Source organism: Ambystoma mexicanum, chromosome 6p (genome assembly GCF_040938575.1).
Source record: "Ambystoma mexicanum isolate Mex_15411 chromosome 6p, UKY_AmexF1_1, whole genome shotgun sequence".
NCBI classification, from domain to species: Eukaryota; Metazoa; Chordata; class Amphibia; order Caudata; family Ambystomatidae; genus Ambystoma; species Ambystoma mexicanum.
The window spans coordinates 1,522,163,076-1,522,184,695 of NC_090935.1; the positions used below are offsets into that span (position 1 = coordinate 1,522,163,076).

Here is a 21,620-nt window from a genome sequence, read left to right on the forward strand (position 1 = left end):
GGAAGACAATTACTGTGGGCTTGATGCAATTCCCATGACGAGCGGTACACGATAAATAGAATTGGTTTCTGATATTGTGCTTTACATTTTAACTGTGCAAAAGACAGTTGCAAAATATCACACATGATACAAATCTCAATGGGCACACTCATCCTAAACATTTTATTCAATAAATATTTGCCTAGAATCCAATTGCAGGGATACCATGTGTGAGACAATCATGGTATCAATAGATGACAAGGAAAACAAATTTAACAGTTTCAAAAAACCTTAATTAAAATATCAGGATTGATGTAAAACCTAACTTGCCCTGTAACTATGGTGGAAATTGCCCTACCTAAAGAAATTAGGTAATGCCAGCGTGTAAAAGTCCAAAACCAAAGGTCTGTCTGCATCACAACCTATGCTTTCCCTCACATTAACACCTTAATGTAGTGTAGGGATATTCTAACTCAAAAAAGTGTTTTAAAGTAAAAAACTGTCGCAATCTCTAGCCCCCTTTTTTCACATTCAGGATACAATCCAAAATCGACAATTCTCAAGAGGCTCGGGCTCCCCTTCCCCAAGCTTCAAATTCTGATGCACAATAATAAACAAAGTTCAAAGAGAGCTCAGGGCCCTTCCCCAAGCTAGATGCACAATAAACTGTTCCAAGGGAGCTCGGGACACTTCCCAAAGTTGAATGCACAATAGATAGTTACAAAGAAGCTCAGGGCTATTATCCGAGCGTTTCCGCCTTGGTTCATAACGCAAGTACCAAAGGGCTCAAGGGTTCCCTTCCCCAAGCTAAAGCCGCCTCCTGGTTGGGCTGGGACCTCCCTAGTCTAGGCGCAGTTTATGAGCCACAGTCCACCCATTACAGGTAACACAACCAGTAGTCCTTGCCCCACTTTCTGGCACCATAGAAATGCTTTTAAGCTCAAAGGTTCACAATAACTTGTTAGATAGACGTCTCTGTTGCTTTAATGTGGGTTTGCTCGTGATACAAATCTGCTCATTCAGTATTTTGCTCCCACTTCGCTGGCTCCCCTCGGCTTCACGTTTACACTGCTAGCGTCTTAATAGTTTATTTACATTGGAGGTTTTCAGAGACGTGCTGACTGCACGTGAGCGCTCCTGATACATTGCAATGTCTTTGCTTTGCTTACGTGCACCGGGTGTCAGCGCAACTCTTCGAAACTCACTGGTTGCTGCGTTCATGTTTGCAATCAGTTACTTTCTGGAATTTGAGGTTAGGGTCTTATTGCCTGCCCCTCAGTCAACCCTGATGGATTCATCCATTCAGGAGAAGGGATACTTCGAGGCCATGTGCAAGGAACTACCCAACTTCACGGCTCCTTTCTTGATCTCATACTCCGGCTTCCTGGGACACGGCACCATCGCGACGTATCGACACTTCACCACATAGGGTCTTCCTATAGCATCTCGGGTCCCCTTCTCCTCCGGTTTTCCAAGAGCTGTGCAGGCCTTACTGCTGCTGCTTCATCTTTTTTTTTATACACCTGTGCTCTTCAAATGGTTTCAGATGTGCACAATTCTCACTGTTTGCCTAACCATAATCAGGCCAATTATTAGGACGTACCTAACCTTAAGATGCAACTTTAAGGCTTCCTCTTTCTCGTCCCAGTACTATAATGGCACTTATCATAGATAATCTGCATTACTCTCGGGATGATCTTCCCAGTACTGGGATAAGAACGACCATATATACTAACAAAGCTGAAGGATGGTAAATTATGTCACTGTCAGAAAAGGGGGAATACTGTGTCTCGCCCACTGGCACGCTCTCCCCAAGGACCCTCCACCCAGGTGATCCTCCCTCACTAGTCCACCCCAGGGTCGGGATCCAAGAGCGATGGCCCTTCCTTGGCCACCTGAACAGAAGATCCCTGGGGAGTAGATGTGGGAGTACCTTCGGGTTTCTCACACATGGCACTAAAACAATAGTAATTCAGAAACCCCAAGGCCCTATCTGGTAGATGAAAATCCCTAGCAAAGCTATCCGGAGAAGGCCAGGTTTTTGAGTACATCATAGTAGTTAAAGCACCCGCAGAAAGTGGTATGAAGAGAAAGGACAGAACTGCTGAATTATGTTACTATGATTTTATACTGTGCCAAATCGCCACCTTAGCATCAAAGCAACTAGGTTAGTTAAGCAAAAGCCGTGGTGCGCCTCTACCAAAAGTATGCAGACCTTAAGTCTGCTGGAAGGAGGAAAAGGAGCATAGGGAAGATAAGCGGATGGAAAAACTGGAAATGGATGCTATGAACAGAAAAAAGGAAGAAAGCAGCATGGAGAGAGGGGTGGCGACAGAATGTTTTGTGATCGCATGGATAAATATCAGTCCTGTTAGGTGGACCATGGTTCTGAAAAAGGGAGGCAGCGGATAGGTCCGAAAATGTTGTGATAATTGGGCTGTGTTTCCAAGGCAGATTTGAAGAAAGGAACAAGTTACTTACCTGTAACTGTTGTTCTCCAGCATGGGTCTGGCATGGATTCACATGCTCATGAATATTCCCCGTCGTCAGGCTGGGAATCCTCGGTAAAGAAAAAACCAATATCAGTTTCGTTTCTGATCTGTCTTTCGTAGTAATAACCAATCACTGGTCTCTGCGTCATACTGACCACAGCCAATGACTGCCCTCTACCTAAGCCCCGCCTCTGGCAGCCATCTTCAGATTTGGAAGCACGTGAAGTGGCAGTATGACCAAGTGAAGAGCCGCAGAGGGGTAGGCGGGAGGGTTCGCATGTGAATCCATGCCAGACCCATGCTGGAGAACAACAGTTACAGGTAAGTTACAGGTAAGTAACTTGTTCCTTCTCCAGCATGGGGTCTGGCATGGATTCACATGCTCATGAATAAAGAATACATAGCAGTACACAGCTTACTGCCCTACTTGCACTTTGACCTACTTCGCATCCATTATTAACTAGCCTGTATATCACTGCCTTATCTATATGCGCTTGAATGTATACTTTGTAAATTTTGTAAAACTTCTTGTAATACTCCTGTAATACTCTGTCACATGCCTTGTCTTGCCTTCATCTTGTTGTAACTAAGTTAAGCGCCCGGTTGCCCCTGGGCCTGGTGCGCTATAGAAATAAATAAAATACTAAATACTAAATGCACAACCACGGGAGGTGGCAAAGGCTCAACATTAAGCATTACATCAAACTCAACATTAAGCACCTTACCTCCTCACCAGGCTCACCTCAGGCGAACAGGTTGCGCAGCACTGCTTGGCCGACCCTGGACTCCTCCCTGGAATCCCGATCGACGCAGTAGAATTTCGTGAAGGTGTGCGTCGACCTCCACGTAGCAGCCCTGCATATGTCCAGCAGGGGCACACCAGAAAGGAACGCCGTGGTAGCTGCGATCGCTCTGGTGGAATGGGCTCTCAGACGGCCAGGCAGCGGTCGGTTTGCCAACCGATGACAGTACATGATACAGCCGGAGAGCCATCTGGAAATGGAAGCCTTCGAGAGTGCCTTCCCCTGATTGACAGGTCGAAAATTCACAAAGAGTTGTGACGTCTTCCGAAAACACTTTGTGCGGTCCACGTAGAACTTTAGCGCTCTAGCCACATCCAGCGAGTGCAAAGTCCTCTCAGCCGGCGACGAAGGCGACGGGAAGAACACAGGCAACACCAAGGGTTCGTTGAGGTGGAAGTCCGACGGCACCTTGGGCATGAAGGAGGGGTGCGTCCTGAGCACTACCCTCCTGTCGTGAAAAGTCAAGTACGGGGCCTTGCAGGAAAGGGCCTGGATCTCTCCCACTCGTCGTGCGGAGGTGATGGCCACAAGAAACGCTGTTTTCCACGACAGAAACTTCAACAGGGCCGAGTGCAGAGGCTCGAACGGAGGTCCCATGAGCTTGGTCAGCACCACGTTGAGCTCCCACGCCGGGGCCGGAGCCTTCACCGGCGGGAACGATCTGAACAATCCCTTCATGAACTCTTTCACCAGACGATGAGACCACAAGGACGTCCGCCCCGTGGTTCTGGTGTATCGGGAGATCGCAGCAAGATGAATCTTGATGGACGTGTGTGCCAGTCCAGCTTTGGCCAGCGTCGGTAGGTACGGCAGTACTTGGGGAGCCGTAATCCGTAAAGGGTTAATCTTCTGTGCGTGGCACCAGACAGAGAACCTCTTCCATTTGTGTCCGTAGCATTTCAGAGTCGAGGACGCCCTGGCCTTTGCAAGAACCTCTCTGCAGTCGGCCGGTATGTCGTATCCTCCAAACTCTAGCGCTGCAGGAGCCAGGCCTGCAAGTTCAGCGATTTCGGGTCGTGGTGGAGGATGGCGCCTCCTTCCCTGGAGAGTAGATCCGCGTCCACCGGCAGCTTGATTGACGGGGACGCTGACAAGTCCAGAAGGTCCGGGAACCATATCAGCCTCGGCCACGCAGGTGCGACGAGGATCATCCTGCACCGTGACCTCTTGAGCTGGTTGATGAGCCGGATCAGCAGTGGCAATGGAGGGAACGCGTAAAGGAACAGGCCCTCCCAGGGGAACGAGAAAGCATCGCCCATTCTCCTCGCTTGGGGAAACCTGCTGGCGAACCTCCGGCACTTGGAGTTCGTCGCCGTCGCGAACAGGTCGATCTGGGGTGTGCCCCACCGTCGGAAGAGGCGATCCACTAGATCCTGCCATAGTTCCCACTTGTGGCACGAGCGCAGCTCCCTGCTGAGTGAGTCGGCGATGGTGTTTTTTATCCCTGCCAGATGAAACGGCACCAGAAATATCCTTTGGGCAACGGCCCAATGCCACAGCTCCTGCGCCTCCTTGGACAGTGCTGGGGACCTGGTTCCGCCCTGTTTCCTGATGTAAAACATGGTGGTGGTGTTGTCGGTGAAGATCCTCACCACCTTGCCCTTGAGGGACGGAAGGAAGGACCTGAGGGCCCAAAACACTGCACGGAGCTCCAGGACGTTGATATGTAGTGATTTCTCCGTCGGGAGCCAAAGGCCTCTTGCGTGCAGATTTTCGGTGTGCGCTCCCCACCCTTCCAGGGAGGCATCCGTGGTGACTGTCTCCTGGTGGGCTGGGGTCTGGAAGTCCATGCCCGCCGTCAGATGCCCCACCACCGGATCGCTCGTCGGAAACTCTCGTCGAGTGTGATCCTTTCCTCGAAGCTGCCCGTCGTTTGGATCCAGCGCGTATCCAGGAACTCTTGCAACGGGCGCATCCGGAGCCTGCACAGGGGAATGAGGTAGATGCAGGAAGACATCATTCCGTGGAGGGACTTGATGGACCTCACCTTGGCCGCGTCGGCCACCAACATCCGTTGTACCAGGTGGGATTTGGCGTAGTTCACGGAGAATCCCAGGTCCGTGAGGAGCTGGACGGTCCTTGCCGTGTGGTCCACGGCGAACTCCCTCGTCTTGGCTCGGATGAACCAGTCGTCCAGGTAGGGGTAGACGTGGATCCCCTCTCGGCGCACCTGCGCCGGCACCGGTGCAAGGCACTTGGTGAAAACCCTGGGTGCCGACCGTAGTCTGAAGGGGAGGGCTTTGAACTGGTAGTGACGCCCTTGGACCACAAACCTGAGAAATTTTCGGTGCCCCCTTAGGATGGGAATATGGAAGTAGGCATCCTCCAAATCCAACGACGACAGGAAGTCTCCTTCCTCCAGCTGACCCAGGACGTGCTGGAGGGGGACCATCCGGAACTTCTGAGCCTTGATGAACTTGTTCAGACGTCGCAGGTCTAGGATGGGGCGCCATCCTCCCGTCTTCTTCTTCACGAGGAAGTATCTCGAGTAGACTCCGGAGCCCCGAAGCCTCTTTGGGACGAGTTCGATGGCGCCCTTCCTGAGCATCGCCTTTACCTCCAGGAGAAGCTGCGGGACGTGAAGCTCTTTTCTGGCCACGGGGGGGACGCGCGGGCACCTTCTTTGAAACTTGAGCGCGTGGCCCCGGGCTAAGGCGTCCAACACCCAACGGTCGGTGGAGATGGACTCCCACACGCTGACGAAGCTCGCCAGCCGGCCTCCCACCGGGGTGCTTCGGTGGGGGCCCGACCCCACGGCCGGTTCAATCCTGTTTCGACGAGGCTTTGCCGCCTTGACGACGACGGCGGGGTCCGCCCGACTTGCCTCGTCCCCTATAGGCCTCCTGAGACGAAGAGCGGGCCGCTTGACGATAGGTGGAGAAACCGCCGCCGGAACCTTTGGAGGCACCCTTGCCTCCGCTGCTCCGAAAGGGCAGCCGTCGTCATTGCAGAACCCCAAGGCCCGGGCCGTCTCCGTGTCCGCTGTAATGGCCTGAAGGGAATCGTCCACTGTTTTCCCAAACAGGTTGTTCCCATCGAACGGCATGTCCAGGACTCTGGTCTGTACGTCTTGACGGAAGTCCGTAGCCTTGAGCCATCCACGCCGCCTAAGGCACACGCCGTTGCCCAACTGGCGAAATCCCGTATCGGCGATGTCCGTCACAATAGTGATGGCGTGGTCCGACGCCACCTCACCTTCCTGTAGGATCTCCAGGGCATCCGCTCTCTTGTCGTCCGGTAGGAAGTCCAGCAGAGGAGCCAGTTTGTACCATAGCTCCCTGTCGTAGCGGGCCGCCTTAATCGTCGTCGCTGCAGACGAGATGACCCTGCGTCTCATAGAGTCCAATTTCTTTCCCTCGCCGTCCGGCGGGGAAGTCGATGTGGAGGCCGCACCCCCCCCCCCCCCGCTTTCTTCCTGGCCGCCGCGGAGACGACGGAGTCCGGGGTAGGCTGCGCCCGGAGGCACAGGGGGGCCGCGTCCGGGACCCGGTACTTCTTTTCGTACCAGTCTCTTCTCGCTGGCGTCGTGGAAGGGTTCTTGAGGAGGGCGAGGCCCTCATCCCAAATGTCGTCCAGTAGAGGCACCGCAAGGACCGTCTTCCTCTTGGCCTCGCGCCGTTGATAAAGGAATCCCTCCTTTTTCTTCTCCTCAGGGCAGAGTTGGAAAAGATTGGGTGCCCTGGCGATCATGGAGTGGAACGATAAAAATCTCGTCGGGCGGCGAAGCCCTGGTGGGAGGTGAGGACGGAAGATCCTTGTCGTAGACCTCGTCGTCCGTATCATCCCCTCGAGTCGTGGACGGGGAGGAGGGCTGGACGGGGCGCGACGGCTGAAAAGGAGGTGGAGGGTGAATCCTCCTTTTCTTGGGAGGAGGAACGCCAAAAGGTCCCGGTTCTGGGTCCCCCGACGGGAGTGGTTCCTCCGCTGGCAACGGTAGTCTCGTCCTTATCTCCGTGCATAAGGACTGTATAGCCAACAAAATGGCCGCCGAGTTGTCTTGCGGCGCTGGCAGAGGGGAATCCGACGGGCGATCAGGGGCCCCGTCGGTGCCCTCGGCGATGTCGTCGTCACCCGCGTCGGGATCCATCCCGACGGGCCGGTCTTCTTCCACGCCGAGGCCGTGGCTTAAGACCTCGATCAGCTCTTCCTCCGAGGTTGAAGCCGAGTCTACAACGACACCCTGCCCCCCCTTTTTCTTCTCCGCCGGAGATTTCACGGGGGTCCTATCGATGGGCATAAAAGAGGACTCCCTCCGAAGTGGCAGGGAGACTCTGAGCCCCGAGGTCGCCACCACTGGCGTAGCCTCCACAGTCTGAGCCAGGGCCGCCGCGACAGTCTCGATACAGGCCTTGGCCGGATGGATTAAGGCCTTCACCACCTTAGGTGCGCTCACTGCCTTAACCTTGAGGGGGGGGGCACTGCCTCGCTCCCCCTCCGATGGGGCCTTCGAGCTTGACCGGGGCCTCTCCAGGAGCTTCGCCGGGTGCTCGGCCTTCCTCTTACCCGACCCAGAGTGTTGGCTCGTGGTTGATGGTACCGGGGAGGGTGCGCCCTGCCTGGTGCCCGTAGAGCCCGACCGTGGCGCTCCCGGTGCCAGCGGACTCGCGGTGCTTGGCCTTGTGTTGGACCCCCGTCGCCGGGGCGTCCTCAAAGGTCTTAGAAGACCACTCGGATTTCTTCCTCTTCTTCTCGCCGGACGGGCTCTTCCCTTCCAGCCAGTTGGCGAGACGTTGATGGCGGTCCTTCATGGTCCGCTCCGACATGTTGCCGCAAAACGCACAGTCCTTCTCCACGTGCGTCTTGTCCTCATGTAAGCAGTAAAAACAAAAGGAGTGTCCGTCCTCCTTAAAGACGTTCTGCAGCTGGCATCCAGGGCAGACCCTGAACAGCTTTCTGGGCGTCGAGCTTCCCTTCTCCTGGGCCATGCCTGAGAAAACTTCTGGAGTCCTCCAAAAGCGTAGCTCGACGAAATCTTCACCCTTGAGGGGCGCAGACGAATCCGACACGGGTCCCCGTTGATGGGATGGAGAGTCGGTGGCGCTTGAGGCTCTTTTGACCGAAAAAAATGAAGTTTTTGAGAAAAACGTGAAAAAATAGCACTAACGCTCGAGAGCAATAGCACGAGGATCCCAACACATGAAAGTGCGGTAAAAATCTGAAGATGGCTGCCAGAGGCGGGGCTTAGGTAGAGGGCAGTCATTGGCTGTGGTCAGTATGACGCAGAGACCAGTGATTGGTTATTACTACGAAAGACAGATCAGAAACGAAACTGATACTGGTTTTTTCTTTACCGAGGATTCCCAGCCTGACGACGGGGAATATTCATGAGCATGTGAATCCATGCCAGACCCCATGCTGGAGAAGGTAAGTCAGTACACAACGTAATTGCTGCCTGAGCAACAAGCACAGTAGCTGTCTGGGCCATTAATACAATGCATTATTCTAGCTGGCAAAAATCTCCTTTCATTACTACATTTCAGTGCAATTTTGCCTGCAAATAAAGGGAGGGTCGGGGGGCACAGGGTGGGACAGTACTGCCATACAGGTAAGCAATAGGTTTTAAACGGCTTCCCCAATGTCTTCTTTCCATTACAGCAAATGAAGCACCATTTAGGCAATCAATAGGCAGAGCAACCATTTAATAAATGCTCACTTCTGCTTGTTGTGCTGCTACACTTTTACATAGCGTCTAAAGCATGACTAATGCGTCTTAAAAGTTATGAGCACCCGCATGGCAATGTTAGGCATCTGCAGAATGCAAATGCAGTTCAATGGCACTAGCTAGATTTAAAAAATACAACAATCTTATTGGAAATTGTAAGCCCCTTCTTCCAAGACAAAGCTCAATTTCTAAAACCTCAGAGTCTATTAGGTGCAGGGTTTCAAGTCCACAGCTGCAATGTCAACTCCTTTACAGGAACATTAGTTTGTATGATTTAGCATGCTGCACTTGCATGTTTACTATACTGTCAGATCTACCTGGGCATGTATGCTCAATGTACATCAGCCACATCATTGCACGTGAAGATAGGAGAGCACAAATTCTGTGAGCTACATAGCTATAGGCTACAAACGAGCTGATGCTTTCAGCCAGTATATTTGAGAGTTGGTTTATTTAAGGGGCAGAGGCTTGACCCAGGCCAAATCTGGGTTGTCGACCCAGGATTTTTCTTGGAGTTAAATATTCTCATTTACGATACCCCTTCACATTTTGACATTCATTTCTTACACTTAAACATTCTGCTTTCATACTGTGACTGGACCTCTTTCACCCACCCAAGAACAATTCTCCAAACTTGTTATCAATGAAGATACTAATGCTGAAGGACTAAAATTACAGGTAACTAACTTTTCCATTTCCCCTGGTCGTATTCTTCATTGATATAAACACTGGATAGAATAGCAAGCCCTTCCTCGACAAACGAATGAGAAAAATCAGAGAAAGGTGAAAAAAGGAGAGAAATCCCAGCAGAAACAGGAGCCAGAAGGGAAAACCATCCTCTCTCTTTATCCAAACGAGTATAAGGATCCTGATCAGACCAGAGCATTTTTTCTGGCCAAGGCTTGCAAAAGTGCCTTGTGAAATGGTGCAGACTTTCCAAGTGGCTGTTTCACATATTCCTGCTACAAGAAAGCTTCTTAGAAGAGAAGCATGGTCTGCCTTCTCCTCTAGTGGATTGGGCTCTAGAGCTTTTAGAAGGCTAGTCTGTTGGCTTTTCGGCTAACAACTGGTTGCATGGAACTATGCACCTTGCTTCAGATTATTTCAAATGATTATGAATAACTCTAATGTGCAAATAGTTGCTTGTATATCCTCACATCTTTAATTTGTTCACTGCCATATGTATGGATTGGACAAACTCCATCTGGCCGATATTGTCCCTCCACAAAGGAAAGCCTTACATGTCAAATGACCGAAGCCTGACTGATGCATGGGCTCAAAGGGACGATATAAAGCTTGGTCACAGTAATACTGTAATAGAGTAGGATTTTTCTGTAAACTAGAAATTAATTATTTGAAGGATAGACGTTTTACCATCAAGACAGGCACCTTTGCTTCTGGGGTGAGAATAAGAGTCTCCGACCCACTTACTAGCCTCACAACTACTAATATTCGACACACACTGGTGTTCATATAAGAAGGGAGATAATGATATAAGAGCTCATAGGAGGAAGGAAGTTGGTCATGCAGTTGCAAAGTTGGACAACCCCAGACTTACCTTTTCTGCAAGAAAATTGCACATCCCCTTTCCCCTATAAAGAGTTACTTTTGCTTTTACTGTTTTACTCAAAGGAAATTGTTTTTCTTGGTCAAAGAACCAATTTCATGATTACTTCCAAGGCATAGAGCAATTAGGCAATCTACATTTGCTTTGTTCGCCTTGGTGAGCCAGCTGTCAAGGCATTAGTTAAGAAATTCTCAAATACAATGCACAGTGAAATCACAGACAATTTGAGGCTTAATGGAGGTCCTTCATACCGGTAATGCCAAAAAATGATAACTGCTAAGATACTGAAGGTTTCCCTTTTCAAATATAGGTTTGCAATCCAGAATTGGTTTCCAATGATCTGAACCCATCTTGTGGACGGAACAATAGTGGAAATAGATACGTTTCCCTTGTGGAGTTAACTTGATACAGCTCCTGTTTGAAGATGAAACATCACTTCTTCCAGTCCAGGTGTTGAGACCATTTCTCAGGAGGGATAGGCAAGGGAGGTTTTGCAAACTTCATGGTGTAACCATGATCGGGGTTTGAAATTGAGGGGAGTTGGGAGCTATGTAGCTCTGGTCTGATGCCTAGAAGAGCCTGGTTAGCTTCACACCAACATCTACAAGGAGCTACATTTAGCTCCCCTAGACAACCGATGCCGAACAAGCACACCCATGTGAAAGTTAGATTTGTGGAATGCTATGTACTAGCTCCTTCTTCCCCACATGGTAGCTCATGGTCATTCATTAATGCAGGATTTCCAGGAGTTGCCTTTAGTGCCTGCCTATCCAAACTTAATTTCAATCCCTGCATGCTGTATAATACTGAGCACTCCATTGGTTTCTGTGATATTTTGCCATACCAAAAAGAGGCCATGTCTCCTTCCTCCAAACCGGGCACTCAAGTGGGGACATTTCTGAAGCTTTTGATTTTGCAATGCAAGGGCCATCCTCCTGCTGTAGGGCTCTACTATTTACTAGCCACTTATGCTTTGAAATATCTGCCAATTAAGATTTTTGCTCCACCTGAAAAGGCTGATCACAAAAGTAGCTGCTTGGGAGAAAAGATTTTTTTGGGCCTAAAAAGTAAACTTTCATTTATGGTTCCAGCACAAAACAAACCTTAAGGTCCCCGATCTGGACTTCATTATTTTTGTTAATTTGATGTTGAACACCTATGTGGACCTCGATCTCCAAGGAGGCACACCACATAAGCAAATTGAGCCAATCAATGCCTGCTCTACCCAAACTGTATAAGCCCTGTTTGGATAGGGTGGCTTTCAGTAATATCAAAATGTTTGAGATATAGCTAGGCAGCAGACATTATGGCCGCTCTTCCAAGGCCCTCAAACCAAAGTGGTCTCAAATCTACAGCCAACAAATGGCCAATGAGTACAACACCCATGTCAGGGATCCTCCCACTTTGTTTCCCAGACTCAAGACATCAGTGAACTAGTTCATAAAGAGCATCATTTTCTACTCCATCTCATTTCTTCAGCAATGTCACTGCCTATTCAAGATCCTTACCCAGATCTTGTGAAAATCCAAGTTCATTGGTCCAAGAGCTTCTCTCCATGCAACCATTAGATGAAGCACATCTGCTTAGATTAATATTTGCAATGTCGTGTGGAAGATCTTTCCCATTCACACTTTCCTCCCATCTCCCCGTCCCTCTTTCTAGACTGAAACAGCAGCACTTCTGTATTACAAGTTGGTGGACGGCTTGGACTAGTTAAAGTTGGTCAGGAAACTAATTTGTCATGAGAATATTCAGGTCATCATCCTCCGATCCCATCTGAAATACAGTAACTGAAATGGCATGCCATCATTTGGTTTCCCAATTTTTTTGTGTGGCTCCTCAGTATAAAGTTATTGTTTAGGATGCCTACATTCTAATGCTCAATCTCCCTCAACTCCTCACTTGGCTGCACAGAACTGCCGCCTCAGCAACACATTTAGGATGGTGTTACACCAAGATGACTTGGCAACTGCTTTTACTTGGCCAGCTGTTTCATCGTGCCCTAATATAGTAACCAAAGAAAAGTAATTAGGACCAGGTTGAATGAGTAACTACAGTCCTGCAGTGTTGAATGGGCGAATAGAATGGGTGCAGTAAAAACAAAACTGCCACGGCGCTCTGGGCGAGGGTGGGAAAGTCACTTGTAAGAGGGTCAAATGAGTAGATGGGGAATGGGGGCTGGAGGCTGGTAAGAAAGCATCACTACACCACTAGGATATCCCGGTGACAGATGCGAGGTGGGAATCTGTGATGTCTCTCCATTCCCAATCTCCTAGGAGGCACTCTTCCTCTGCAGAGATGAAAGAAAATGTCAGAGGTAGCCTATGGCCATCCATGATAAATGCTGCAAACCAAAATCATTGAAGTATTGCATCAATAAAAGCAGGAGTTACCTGAAAGGGAAAGCGTGACAGCTAAAGCTACAGTGCTACTACTCTAGCATTTCTTCATTCAGTTATCTTCTTTGCAACTAAAGGACAATTTCTCTTAAAGTCACAGCAGGTGACCAGTTCTTGGACTTGCACTGGATATTCCCTGAACTAGACATGCAAATTATTTCAACCTAGGGCCCGAAGAAGCTAATATTGTTGTACCTTATCTATTCTACAAACAATGTCCAGAGGAGGTCTGTAAGACCTCCGATTAATTATTTCTGTTAAACAATATGGTTCCACCTCTGTTCGAGCAATTTTCCAGATGCATTTTCTATCCTGCAATGAGTGGGGAGTAGCTAAAATCACATGTCCTGAGAGACTACGCCAAAGCTAAGAGAGCAAAGGAATCCTCCTGCCTGGCACATTGACATTGATCGCTCAGTGCTTTTTTTCCTGACACTAATTCTGGTGGGAGTTGCTGGCTCGAGGATTCTTCCAGTTGGTTGCAGCTGCAACCTCTGCTGATGAAGAACCTATCCCGAGGGTCACCAGCTTTGATTATATGGGAATTTGTTTTACAGAGAATTGACGAGGGTTTGGGCATGTTGAGAAGCAATCTATGAGGATGATACAGGCGCTTGGGTGTTTGTCCCGCTTTCAACATAACTGCGTGGGGCACCCAATCAAATTAATTCTCGAAGTATACAGGGCTCAAACAAAAACTGCCACTAATCATGGGGCAGCACTGTGGGGTATGGAAAGGATTCCAAAAATCGAAAATGTGGAGAACTCCTTTCTTAAAAAACTGCTTGGGCTACCACAGTCTGCTCCAAACTATGGGACACATTTAGAACTGGGATGTCCACACGTTGCCAATGAGTGGCTATTGGCTCCAGTCTCGCATTGGCTGGCACTATGGGCGAACCAGAGAGCCACTCTTTCACATAAGATCATAAGAGCCCTGGTGAGTAGCTCAACTGTAAAGAAAATCCCCTGGCTTATGTACATCCAGAAATGCATTAGACAGTTAAATTGTGCTAATCTTGTCTGCCCCTCAATCTTCTTGACCCTCTGTGCGGTCAGGGCATACAAACAAATGTTTAATTCCATCTTGGTGGCAAATAGGGAGCCGCTGCCTTGGGTATTCTTGCAAACAGAAGGCATATTGTGTTAACATCTGCAGACGCTTTTCAGCCGTACTTGCTCCACAGTGATAATCCTGCAGATCGCTGGGCCTTGACCAGAGCCCAGTTTGATTGCTTATGGCTAGGGGCACGAACAAAAAGCTGGACTCCAACCTACAGCTTGCACCTGCCATCAGTGGCCAGTGGAGGACCTTCTACACTTTGTGTTGTTTTGCCCACATTACACAGACCTAAGACAAAAAACACTTCTGCCACTACTTGGGTCCGCTGGCTTGTCTCAGGCTAGGCCTGCTTTATGTTATCTGCTTTCAGCCGCTACGATGCCAGTGGCCTGGTGCATGGTGGACTACTTGAGAAGGGCCTGGTATCGGGGAACTAAATTCACTGTCCAAAATATGATCAAACCCTGAAAATGTTATTGAATCGTTTGGACACTTCCGGTGGATTTAATCTTGATAGATAGATATAGAGATATATATAAATATATAATCAATGCATTACTTACCGTAAAAAACATTTCTGATGGTTCTATCTGCTTAGATTCACATGCTGTGCATAGTCCGACATCCAGTGGTCACTGTGTAGTATTGCATTTTGTTTTTCGTTGTCGAAAAGGGGATGTCGACAAGGCGTGTCTGTAACACTATCCCTATAGTGACGTGCAGTGTACCCACAATCCCTCACGCGTCGAGGTCCCTCTGTTTGTATTTTTTCTGCCCTGGGAGAGCCTATTAGACGTGAGTGAGTACAGAAAAGAGATATAGAAGAAAGTCTATGTTCCTTCCATCCGAGCGGGGAGGAAGGGTGGGCGCAGGTGAATCTAAGCAGATACAACCATCAGAAATGCTTTTACGGTAAGTAATGCATTGTCTTCTGATGTTTGTTAATCCGATTAGAATCACATGCTGTGCATAGACTAGCGAGCAGTACCCGGAGTTGGAGGTGGGTTGTGAGAAGGAACAGTAGAAAAAAGATGTCTTAATACTGCTTGTCCCACCTGGGAATCAGATCTAGAGTGGGCATCTAGACAGTGTTTTTTAAAGGTGTGAACAGAACTCCAGGTTGCCGCTTTGCAAATGGACTCAAGAGGGACATTTGCAATTAAAGCTATGGAAGCCCCGGTGCCTCGAGTGGAGTGTGCTCTTGGCTTGAAGGGTAGTTCTCTCTTAGCAAGAGTGTAACAGAGTGATGCATTGTACAATCCATCTAGAATTAGTTGATTTTGAAACTGCATCTCCTTCTCTTCCTGCTGCCACGAGACAAAGAACTCATTAGTCTCTCTCAATGGTCTAGTTCTTTCCATATAAAACATAACGGCTCTGCGAACATCCAGTGTATGCAGGCTCTTCTCACCTAAGTTTGAAGGATTTTGAAAGAACGTTGGAAGGTCTATTGACTGGTTGACATGGAATTTAGAGATACATTTTGGTGCAAACCTAGGATGTGTGCGTAGAACCACCTTATCCTTGTGAACTGTTACAAAGGGGTCTAGTACAGAGAACACTTGTACTTCACTTACTCTCCTAATGGAGGTGACAGCTATTAGAAAAGCAGTCTTAAGAGGGAGGTCTTTAAGTGTTGCTTTGTGCATGGGTTCAAAGGGTGACCCCATGAGCCTGGTTAGTACCACATTTAGGTCCCATCCGGAGCGGGGTTAGCTATGGGAGGGTGGATCCTCTTCACTCCTTCCATGAAGGCTTTAATAACTGGGACTTTCCACCATGACACTTTAAGTTGGGAAGTGGTGTATGCGGAAAGTGCAGCTAAATGGACTTTAATAGAGTTAAACACCAAGCCTCAGTCTAGTAGGTGAGTCAGATACAGAACAATTTGTGTGGGAGAGCAGTCAACTGGGTTGATGCTCCTTCCCCTACACCAGATGACAAATCTTTTCCATTTGCTAGAATAACAGTGACGAGTGTTAGACTTTCTAGCCTCCCTGAGAATGTCCATGCATCTCTGCGGGAGTTGTAAATGTCCAAATTCTATGATCTCAGGAGCCAGGCTGCTAAATTCATGGTCTGAGGGCACGGATGTAGTGTCCTGCCCTTGTCCTGTGACAGCATGTTGTACGGGCAGGGAAGTTTCACTGGAGGAGATTGGGACATCTCCATCAAGTGAGCTTACCATGGATGTCTGACCGACAAAGGGGCCACCAGTATCATGGTAACTTGTTCCTGGTGCATCTTGTGCACTATCTTGTTGAGAAGGGGAGTCGGCGGGGGGGGGGGGGGGTGGGTGTGGGTGTGGGGGAGCGTAAACAAATTTCCCTGACGATGGTATCGATAGACCGTTCCCCTTGGATTGGTTCTGGGGGTACCTGGAGGCGTAATCTTGGCATTGGGAGTTCTCCAGAGTTGAGAACAGATCTATTTCTGGGAATCCCCATTGCGTGAAGAAGTCGAAGACGATGTCTTCGTGTAACCGCCATTCGTACTCCGAAGGCAGAGGGAAGTCTCTGCTGAGTTCATCTGCTAGCAAATGGAGTTCCACTGGTACATCATGTGACAATAGGAACATGTGTTTGAGAGCCCACTTCCAGATGTTCTGGGACAGCTTGAACAGTCCTGGAGAGTGAGTGCCCCCTTGCTTGTTGAGGTAGTACATGGCTGTGGTGCTGTCCGTGAGGACCATCACTGTCTTCCCTTGCAGGTGTGCCTGGAAGGCTTTCACACAGCTAGTAGCTCCAGTAAGTCCAAACTCTGTGAGCAGTCTGATGGGATAGGTGAGCCCCCCCATCCTGTGAGGGATGCGTCTGGTTACAGTGGCTTCTACTGCGGGGGTGGCAAATGGTTTCCCTATTACCAGGTTTTCCTTCGACCACCACCGTAGCGAGAGAACCAAGGCCTGCGAGACCACCAGTAGATCGTCCCATTGTCTGCTGGCCTGACAACACTGGCTGTTGAGCCACTCTTGCATTGGGTGCAGGCGCGCGTTTGGTACCAAATAAATACATGACGCCATCATTTCTAGTAAGCGCATTGCTTTGCGTACCGTCACCTCTCGACCGGCCACATATTGAGGGATCTGAAACAGCATGTTTTGGACCCTCTCGTTGGAGGGGAAGACGAGGCCGTCCTTTGTTCGAATTAGAGCCCCTAGGAATTGTTTGATCTGGCTGGGGTCTAAACTGGACTTCTTGTTGATGGAGAAGCCCAGTTGAAACAAAAGGTCTACAGTCTTTTGGGTATTTGAGAAGCAGGTTTGGTAAGAATCCCGTTATGAGCCAATCGTCGAGGTAAGGGTATACTGGGATGGACAACCTGCGTAGATGGGCCGCTGCCACTGCCTTTGTGAATACTCTCAGCGCTGATGCTATGCCGAAGGGTAGCACTCTGAACTAGTAGTGTTTGCCCTCTATCATGAACCTGAGGCATTTCCTGTGCGCTGGCAACATTAAAATATGAAAGTTTGCATCTTTCATGTCCAGTGCTGTCATGTAATCTCCCTGTGAAAGCAGGGGGATTACCTCCTGTAGAGTCACCATACAAAACTTTTGAGGTTTGACAAATTTGTTCCCTGGGCGCAGATCTAGTACAGGGCGCATGGTTAAGTCCTTTTAAGTACACTGAATAAATACCTTCCATTACCTGAGATAGAGGCACAACCTCTATAGCTCCTTTTTCTAGTAGTTGGTCCACTTCATGAAGGATGGAGAGGTGCTCTGGTGACATGCGTCGTCCCCTTGGGGGTCTGTACGTAGGGGAACTGCTGAATTCTATACAGTAACCGCGGGCTATGGTTGATGGTACCCAGCGGTCTGATGTTATACCCTCCCATGCTGGAAGGAAGGATGTTAACCGGCCCCGGACCGGCGATGCATAGGAGGGGACCCGAATCTTTGAGTCATTTGGTGTTGGTGGCTTGGGAACCTCTAGGGGTGGGACCCCAACCTCTTCCCTTGCCACAACGTTGTCCTCTTTGGTTGTATTGGCCACTGGTGCCTTGGTTAGAGGACCAGTTACCTGCAGAGTATTGCTGCTGGCATTGGCCTCGAAAAAAGCATCTGTTGCCATAACCACGTTTGTTGGTAAGCCTTGAAATTTGGTCTAGGGTTTTGATGGTCTTTGCGGTCTCTAGTGCCTCATCCACCGCCTTACCAAAGAGGTTGGCTTCTTCTATAGGTTTGTTAATTAGAGACGCTTGTGTTTCAGGTTTAAAGCCCGAATTACATAGCCATACATGGCGTTTGAGGAGGATTCCTTGGACTAGGGAACAGCAAGCAGTTTCTACAGCGTCCAGAGTATTTTTAATGATGCTTTGGTTGACTAAGGTCCCTTCAGTAACCGTGGCTAGAAGCAGAGTACGTAGGGATTCCGGTACCTCCTCTATGTCCTTACGTAGTTTGCTCCATTGTGCACCTGCGTAACTTGCCAGCAAAGAGTTGTTGTTGGCAATTTTTGCGGAAAAGGCAGCCAAGGCTGTAATCCTCTTTCCTAGGGCTTACAATTTTTTACCCTCTTTATCTGGTGGTGCCTCGCTAGTTGACAGCGGGACCCCTGCTCTTTTCCTTGTATTTGTCACCACTAAGGAATCTGGTACCGAGTGGCCCCTCGTAACGGGTCCGATGGGGAAGGACTAAATTTTTCTATCCTCGGGTTCACCCCTCTGATCAACGTGGGAGTAAATAGTGAAGGAATAATTTGTCTCTTTACTGAGGGGAGGAGGGGAATGGTTTGGCTGACGGGGGGTTTCTCCTTGATGTTCTTTTCTACAAAGTCTATGTCAGGAGAAATTTCCCAGTCTCGATTTCGAAATGCCTTGCGTAGTAGAGCATTAAAGGTAGGTTGATCGTCTATAGGTGACGTATTCCTAATAGGTGAGTCCTCGGGAGGGGGGGGGGGGGGTGCACAGGTTTAGGGCGTCAGGGTCTCAAAGCGCTGATAGGGACTGGCAGGGCTGTGAAGCGCCCTCTTCTGGCTGGGTCTCCGAAACCCAATCACCCATATCTGGGTTATCTTCAAAACCTTCCTCCTCTAGGTTTTGTTCCCCTTCATTGCCTAAGAATTCGTCATCCTCCTGAAAGTGGGGGTCCTCTCCAGTGCGGTCATATAAATCTACATCCTCTTGGGGGGGGGGGGGGATGATCCTCCTGAGGTCCCGCTCTTGATCGCTTGGGTGTTGGAAGGTTCCGAGTCTCCATAAACCTCTACATTTTGTCCATACAAAACTGGAGTCTCTCTAGGGTTTGAGGTACCCCAGAGAGGTCAGGAGGAGAAAAGGGAGGGCCTTCAGTTTGAAAATGCTTCGACATATCCCATAGCGTCGAAGAAAGGTTCCTCTCGCCTTCTGAAAAGCCTTCTGGTAGGCTAGAAGTCCCTCTCGACAGAGGGGGCAGTTCCTGCCTTCCTTCTGACCTTTTCGGCGTCTCCCGGGCCTTCTGAACGGTGATCGACGTTTCCTTCGCCGCCCGTCTCTGGCTATCGGTGGAAATAATCCGCGCCAGGCTCTCGACAACTAAACTGTCTGTCGAGGGTAACTCCGGCATCGACGTTACAGGCGTCACTTGCTCTACGACGACGGGCGCTCTCTGACGGTGCGCGTCGTCTGGTGGTTTAGTGATAGCGCTCTTATCTGGGGGTAGCCCAGTCGCTAGTCGCGTTTGCGGTTGCGAGGGGGGCTTAAGACTCTTACGGTCTGAGGAGGCCGCCGGTAGGATCTGCGTCTCCGTTAGCGCTAATGCTCTTCGTCTTCGAAGAGGAAGAGCCGTGGGTCGTGCGTTTATGGGAGTGTTTTTTAAGTGCGTCAGTGTCGCCGGAGTGTTCATCCCCATAAGCAGGGCGTGAGCCGAGCTTGTCGGGGGCCGGGGACAGACAAGGAGCGTGAACGCTCCTTCGAGGTCTACGACTTCCGAAACGGACGTCGGGTTATCACATTCCTCGTCACTTTCGGCGGCTGCGGGTGAGGAATAAGACCTAGACATGGCGTAGGCTGCCCACCTTTTGACCCTGCGGTCTTTTAAAGTCTTCGGCTTAAGAAGCCGACAGGCCGCACAGCCGTCTTCTTTGTGGTCGAGGGGCAAGCAAAGGTTACACCGTTTATGCTCGTCTTTCCAGGTAAACTTGCCCTTGCAACGCGGGCAAAACCTAAAGGGTGTCCTCTCCATAGCTGAGGAACAGATTACATATGACAACAACCCCGAAGAAAAGGGAGGGGAAAGGGAAAGGCATTCTCAAAGAGAAACAATAAATGTCCCACAACCCCACTCTCCCTAGTGTATTTGGCCGGCGAGGCCAGGCCACGTGTTCGGCGAACGCCGAACAACCTCCTCCGTCGAAGGCACCGCCGTAGAAGATCTTGATCAGCGGTGAACAGCTTTGCAGCTACGATGCCGAAGGAGGGATGTAAAGTAATAATATAGTTATAAGTTAATAACGACCAAAGGTTGAATAAATATTTTTGCAATGTCTCTCTAGGAGCTCTGCGTAAAGGCGACCAATATCTGGGCGGGAAAAAAACAATCTTGAGGGACCTCGATGCGTGAGGGATTGTGGGTACACTGCACGTCACTATAGGGATAGTGTTACAGACACGCCTTGTCGACGCCCCCTTTTTCTTACGAGAAACAAAATGCAATACTCTGCAGTGACCACTAGATGTCGGACTATCCACAGCTTGTGATTCCAAGCAGATATATATAAATAACTTTATACCGAGGACTTTTTAAAAAAATGTTGAATTGGATTTAGTATTACTATGCAGTTCTATTTTGTGAATGGTTTATGGATAATTTGCTTCCGAATAAACTTAATATGAATGAATGAAATGCAAGAAACACAGATGTAGATCTCATCAGGACACTTCACCGGTTAGAGAAATTAAGAGTCCCAGTGATGGTCCCTGCACACAGGCGACAACAGGTGTCCTTCCAGTCACAGAAGCTGCTCCAGGACAGTATTACTTAAGGTTGGAATGCTGAAATTTGGAGAGAAGGCTACTTGTGGCGCTAGATTGAGACAACCGAACTTCCAGGATTGAACGTGCAACGACAAAGCTTCTGGCAAGGTAGCCCACCAGTTAGATGGTCAGTCCACCAGGATGTCCAGTAGGGATGCAACGGTATTCCAGTGACACTTCCAAAGGTTCAGAAGGGCAGGATCCTCAGGAAGGTGTCATGATTAGATAGTGCTTCTAGTTAAAGGTGTGATGCACCGCTCAGCATTTTCATAGATCAAGTAGTCGAACAGGGCTTCACCAGGCCGGACACAGGAAAAGATGCTACACCTCTTCAGAAGTCTGCTTCGGATCTTCAGCAGGATGTTCTACTTAGAGGGATTCTTGCCTCCAACAATGATCTGAAGCAATGCCTGCACAGGAACTCGATCTGGAAGCAAGTCAAAGCCCACCAATGCTTAAGGATCTGCACCATTGAAACAGACAGTAGCTGTCCAAAACGGGGACAACTACTGGTTTCCCATTTGCCCCACACCTAGACGTTCTGCAGATGTGTAGTGGGACTGGACAGTCCCATCCCCTTTCTGGGCCACACACAAAAGCAGCAGCTTTCCCTGGCAAGTACATATTAGAAGGGATTTCCTGACCTGGCAAGGTAGGAACGAGGCCGAACAATATGGTCAAATAAATAAGCGGAAATCTT

The 21,620-nt window shown here is 49.3% G+C and overlaps 1 protein-coding gene across 1 annotated transcript in view; it reads right to left on the bottom strand.

Annotated features, from left to right (window-relative positions):
• Positions 1-21,620, bottom strand: part of KCMF1 (potassium channel modulatory factor 1) — a 527,710-nt gene that overhangs the window by 364,702 nt on the left and 141,388 nt on the right. The gene's annotated exons all lie outside the window — the stretch shown is intronic.